Here is a 6,094-nt window from a genome sequence, read left to right as displayed (position 1 = left end):
GATCCTAGGATTGGACCTGCAAAGCGCCTTTGATCGGGTCAAGCACTCGGCCATCTTGGCGCAGGTGACGAAGCTCAACATGGGCGAGAGAAGTTATGAATATATCAAGAACTTCCTCTCGGGGAGAAAGATCGAGCTGTTCGCAGGAGAGATCGAGCTATCAGAACGAGATATTGGCAGCGTAGGCACGCCCCAGGGGTCTGTTATCTCGCCGCTGCTGTTTAACATCGTCATGATCCCGGTCGCCGAAGCCGTGGCTGGCGTCAAGGGCGTCCGGCATACCATCTATGCTGACGATATTACGCTGTGGACGACCGGCGGCACGGACGCCAGTATTGAGAGGAGGCTGCAGAGAGCAGTCTCTGCTATCGAAGAGCGGCTTGACGGGACGGGCCTGCAGTGCTCGCCATCCAAGTCAGAGCTCCTGGTGTACTCGCCTCGCAAGGCCGGCCGACCTCTGTTGCCCCCGAGAGAGTGCGATCGCCTGGTTCTGATCACTAAGACCGGTCAGAGAATTCCCGAGGTTCCTGAGATCCGGGTGCTGGGCATGCCGATCAGCGGCAACGGCAGCAAGGATACTCTGATGAAGAAGTTGGCGATCAAAACAGCAAGTACCCTGCGGCTAATCCAGCGCGTGTCGTTCAAGCAGGCGGGCATGCGTGAGGAAGGGCTCGCGAGGCTGGTACAATCCTTCGCTGTCAGTCACATAGCGTACACGGCAGCTTACCACAAGTGGCCGCAGACGGACAAGAACAAGATTGACACCATGATCAGAAGGTTGTACAAGCGAGCGTTGGGGTTGAAGGAGTCAACGAACACCGAGCGGCTGATGCAGTTGGGCGTTCACAACACCCTGGACGAGCTCATCGAGGCGCAGCTGGCGGCACAGCGAGAGAGGCTGGCGGGGACCAAGACAGGCCGGGCCATACTCGAGACCTTGGGGTACGGCTATCAGGTCACGGGGAGGCAGCTTCACGAGCTCTGTGATAAAGTTCGAGAAAACGTGCGGGTGAGTCCCATCCCGAAGAACGTACATCCAGAGCACAACCGGGAGCGGAGGCGAGCCAGGGCCAAGTACCTCATCGAGCAGTACAGCGGTGACCCGAGAACGAGATACGTGGATGCAGCAGACTACGGAAAGGGCAGATACGCAGCGGTTACCATCAATGCGAGAACGGGGGAAGTGTCCACGTCAGCGAGTATGCGGTGTGTTAATGCAACCGAAGCAGAGGAGATCGCCATCGCCCTAGCAATGGCCGAGCCGGGGTGTGACACCGTCCTAAGCGATTCGCTAGAAGCCGTACGAAACCTAGCCAACGGCCGGATCAGTGACAAGGCAGCCAAGATAATCGAACGAGTGGTTGCGCAGGAAGAAAGAAGAGTAAAAGTAAGGTGGATCCCTGCGCACGCGGGTGAATGCTCTCCGAATACACCCAACCACAACGAGACGGCCCACAGGGAGGCGCGTGCTATTACTCACCGCGCTCCCAATGTGGAGAGTCGTCCCGAGTGCGAATGGTGGTCGGAGACCAAGGACCGAGCGAGAGGCTATGGCGAAACACTCAAGAACATGCGGCTTTCGAGACGGGCGTACCCGCCGCCACATCGGTCTCTGGGTCGCGAGGAAGCAGTGTGGCTAAGAAGACTGCAGACAGCGTCGGTCACATCACCGGTAGCGTTACATCAGATGTTCCCGGATGAATACCCCGAGGCCCTGTGCAGTGTGTGCAAGAAGGGACCGGCCAACCGGTGGCACGTTATGTGGGACTGTGCCACCGAACCGGACAGTGCCAGTTTCGAGAAGTATCCAGCGAAACTTCAAGCAGCCATCGAGTCAGCCAGCAAGATAGATCAAAACTGGGCCATCCAGCAGATCTTCACCGCGCTTGAAAGGCATGGGCTCCGGAAAGGAGCTAGTGCTCAGTAGGGCTGCGAAAGGGGATGCAACGTTAGGCCGCGTTGAGGCGGAGCCGTAAATCGGCCCCCGCCTACTGCAGGATCTTTGTAAATAAAGTCTTTTCCAATCCAATCCAATCCAATCCACAGCATGCTGCAGCAGCGGCTACTTCCTTCCTGGGTCACTCCTCATACTTTAAACCCAACGGCATCGCGCCAATGCCGTCTAGGAGGGGGAGCGATGCCACGACCCATATGGCTCCCATGGGCTTCACCACCACTCTCGTTGGCAAGCACATGGAAGGCACCAGCTATGTGGCACTTACCCGACGGGTGGATAGGGCACGACACAAACGAATGACGACGAAAAAGGTGCGAAGGAAGAGCAGTGGGAAGAGGATAGCAACGAAGAATAAGAAGAGAGATCGGCTTGAGCTGGTCCAGCCTTCTTGCTTGTGGGCGCAGGTTCTCCCGTGCAAATAAAGAGTTCCTTTGAAGCTATTGGTACAACCGTTAAAATATATTCCTTGACTTCCGAAAGGATCCTCTTTTGAGAGATACCTGGAGCGAAAATGAACATACCCAACACCGTCTGCCATATGCAAAGCTACGCGCTTCCTTTCCTTTTAACATTGTGTTTTTTTTTATGCCACAGCTTGTGAATATTTCATGCACTGAGCCATAGTGCTGGCAGAAGGTACTAACAGACAGAAGATCAACCTAAAGTACCAACGTAAAATCAACGGCAGAATGTGCGCCTGCATGGGTATTGTCTCTGAGTAAGCGGGCGCCCTTCATATTACAGCCAGTTATTTATCGGCACAACCGACATTAGGGGCAGTGCAAAACACTCGAGAGCGTGAATTGCTAAATGGTATGGCTGTTCATCGTGTAAAAATGCGAAGAAAATAAACAGACCTTGAATACAAAAACACTGAACGACGCGCTATTGCCAACTCAGAATTTTGTTCAGAAAATGGTAATACATAGTGCACTTGCCTGCGATAACTCAAACTTATTGACACAACAAATAATAATGCATACAAGCTGTACAGGCGCGGTAGGATGAGCGTTCTGTGGCCGTGCATACTGACCCTTCACGACCCTTAAGAAAAGTTTCAAGTTATCGCCATCTCATCCTGCCCCTGTGGCTGTACACCAGCGTTGTTCTTATGTGCCTATAAGGGCGCTTTTCTCCAGACATTGTGAGCAGCAGGGTGTCGACCCAACCACGTTTTAATATGGCATGGCCAAAAGCCACAAGCGCGATTGATCCCCCTGAAGCACCAGATGAGCGTTTTTTTTTAAATATCGCTGTCCTTCAAAGCTGACCTCGCCACAATTCAGTGGCATGCCTTCGCTTCAGCTGCACCCGTCTCTCCACCCGGAAACCCTTAATTTTACAGCCACCACGACCTTACGACACGACTCAGGATTTGTACTTATGGAATTACTCTACGTAGTCATTTGCGATTTGGTCACTGCCTGGGTGCGCTCTTAAAACCACCTCTTTGACACGAGAAATTTGTTTGTGTGAAAATTTTATCTGCACTGATTTTGCAAAGTTTCCTGACTCCTAGCTAGTACTGATCAGCAGGACACCCTTTTTATTTGTCCCATGTGATTCCCCTCAGATAAACCTTTAATTTGATACCCCAAACATCCCAGCGGCATCACTTTCCATTTTAACCCAATCTATGACTCATCATGACTATGTTATAATTATGACCGGGCAGCTTTGTTTATTTCTCCCACGTGATTCCTTTCATTGAGTTCTTTATTTGATACCCCACACGCTCTAGCGATATGACTTTTAACCCAATTTATGACTCACCATGACTATAACATGATGAAAACCAGGACGAATTTTTTCACATGATTCCCTTCATCGACAACCCGCCGCGGTGGCTCAGTGGATAAGGCGTTGCGCTGCTGAGCACGAGGGCGCGGGTTCGCTTCCCGGCCACGGCAGCCGCTTTTCTGATGGAGGCGAAAACCGAAAACGCCCGTGTGTGCGAGATTTTGGTACACGTTAAAGATCCCCAGGCGGTCAAAACTAATCCGGAGCCCTTCACTACGGCGCGCCTCATCGCTTACGTTGCGTAGGTGCGTTAAACCCTACAATCAATCAATCAATCCCTTCATAGACAACTTCAATTTCATACCCTCACGCCCTAGCGGCAACAATTTCAATTTAACCCAATCTATGACTCACCATGGCTACGTCATGATTATAACCAGGAAGCATTTTAAATGCAGAGCATTTGTATAACTCACGATGTCACCCGTGCGTCGGCGTCCGCAGCAGCCAGCCCCCCCCCCTACACTATAAAAACAAATAACAGTTACCGGCGCTTGGTTTCGATCCCACGACCCTGCGGGCGGAACGCAAGGTACATAGTGCTCTACCCACTGCGCCACAAAGCCGACACAGAATGAAAGGCTATGAACGCGCCTTATATCCTTGACTCATTCAAACTACGTCAAGAAACTGCTCATACAACGCATTCACTACCTGTGGGCGGAACGCGAGGTACATGGTGCTCTTCCCACTGCGCCACAAAACCGACACAGAATCAAAGGCTACGAACGCGCCTTATATCCTTGACTCATTGTCGTCAGCGGCGTGCGTTGGCGACTCAGCGGCGTGCTAGCGGCGTGATAGCTGCGTGGTGTACACGTGATAGCACCAACACCCCAAACAATAAACGTTAACGCAATACACCCACCCCCTATGCGACGCATTTACTCGAGTCCCCCTCGTGGGGAGATGGGCCCATTTTTTTTATTTCTCCCACGTGATTCCTCTTATCCAGGTCTTCAATTTAGATACGCCACATGCCCTAGCGGCAATATTTTGAATTTTCTCTCAATCGTTTATTACCCACCATGAATATTTCATGACTGTAACCAGGAAGCAATTTTTTTATTTGTCCCATGTTATTCTCTTCACCGAGACCTTCAATTTTATACCCTCCACAGCCTAGCGACCCCACTTTGAATTTTAACCACATCTATGTCTCACCATGGCTATGTCATTGTGTAAAGGGACAGACAACCGATTTATTTCGCGTATATGTTTTCTAGCTCATATGAAAGCCAGCGTTTTATATAGCTCGGTAACCACAAGCAATTTCTAAACAAATTGGCGGAAATAATTTTGATTTGGCAGCAAACTTCCTGAAATCGGAAGGTTGGCGGTTTGTAGTGTCGAAACTTGACACTACAATATGTGTCCCTGTCACGTGACCTGCAAACCTAGCAGCTACTGTGACTGCTGAAACGTTTATTCACTTATTGAAATCCTTTGAACACAAATATTTGTGTAAGTTTGAATTGTATATGTATTTTTAGCATTATTTTGAAATTTTTTAAGACACGCCGCCCGCGCCCACCGTCGCTGGGTTGCTCTCAGTGTGGCTAACTGAGCCTCCATGCCCAGAATCAACGGCAGCGTTCAGTAAACAGACCCAGTGAAGGAGCTTTCTGCCTGAGTCAGGGGCGTTTGTTTTTCCACAATATTCGATTTCAGTTTCCAAATACGCCAATTGCAGCTTAAAAAAAAAAACGTCGCGCCCGGGGAGAATCGAACTTCCCACCTCCACAACGTGAAGCCAGATTCTACCTATCGTCTATCCCAACAGATGGCGCATTCGTGCAAAATAGACCGTTGCATTAAAAAAACACTTAAAGGAGCAGGAAAGCCTGCGATTCAAACTTTTTTAGCTAAATATTGTTTTTCATTTCGCATACAGACAAAAGTATGTTACTGAGCTACTCTATGTCATGGTTGCCAGCATTATTTTTGGGAGGGACACATATGGCTCGTAGATCTAAAAATTTCGATTTTAAAAAATCTAGGGCGTTATCAGCAAAGCCGCTTCTCGTCAAGGTGCTTTAAGTGATTCCCTTTCATTTGGGATGGAGAATATGCACTCGACAAAAATCGGTTGTCTGTCCCTTTAAGCTAAACCCACCTCGCCGGGACTTCATTTCTGAAACAAGATTTGCGAATCATATGACAACTATCAGGATACGCGAATTGCGCATGGACACGCCATGGCATGTCCAGTGTATATATGCGATTTCGTCCACGGGTTGTTGATGATGATGATTAGTGGCTTTCGCTTTGAATCGGGGCGTCAGTTGTCAGCAACCGACTTGCCAGTTTTGTTACGCTTACTCGCCCTACTCCCAG

Source organism: Haemaphysalis longicornis, unplaced genomic scaffold (genome assembly GCF_048455015.1).
Source record: "Haemaphysalis longicornis isolate Haplotype H1 unplaced genomic scaffold, Haemaphysalis longicornis Haplotype H1 scaffold_1, whole genome shotgun sequence".
NCBI classification, from domain to species: domain Eukaryota; kingdom Metazoa; phylum Arthropoda; class Arachnida; order Ixodida; family Ixodidae; genus Haemaphysalis; species Haemaphysalis longicornis.
Note: the sequence above shows the minus strand (reverse complement) of the source record.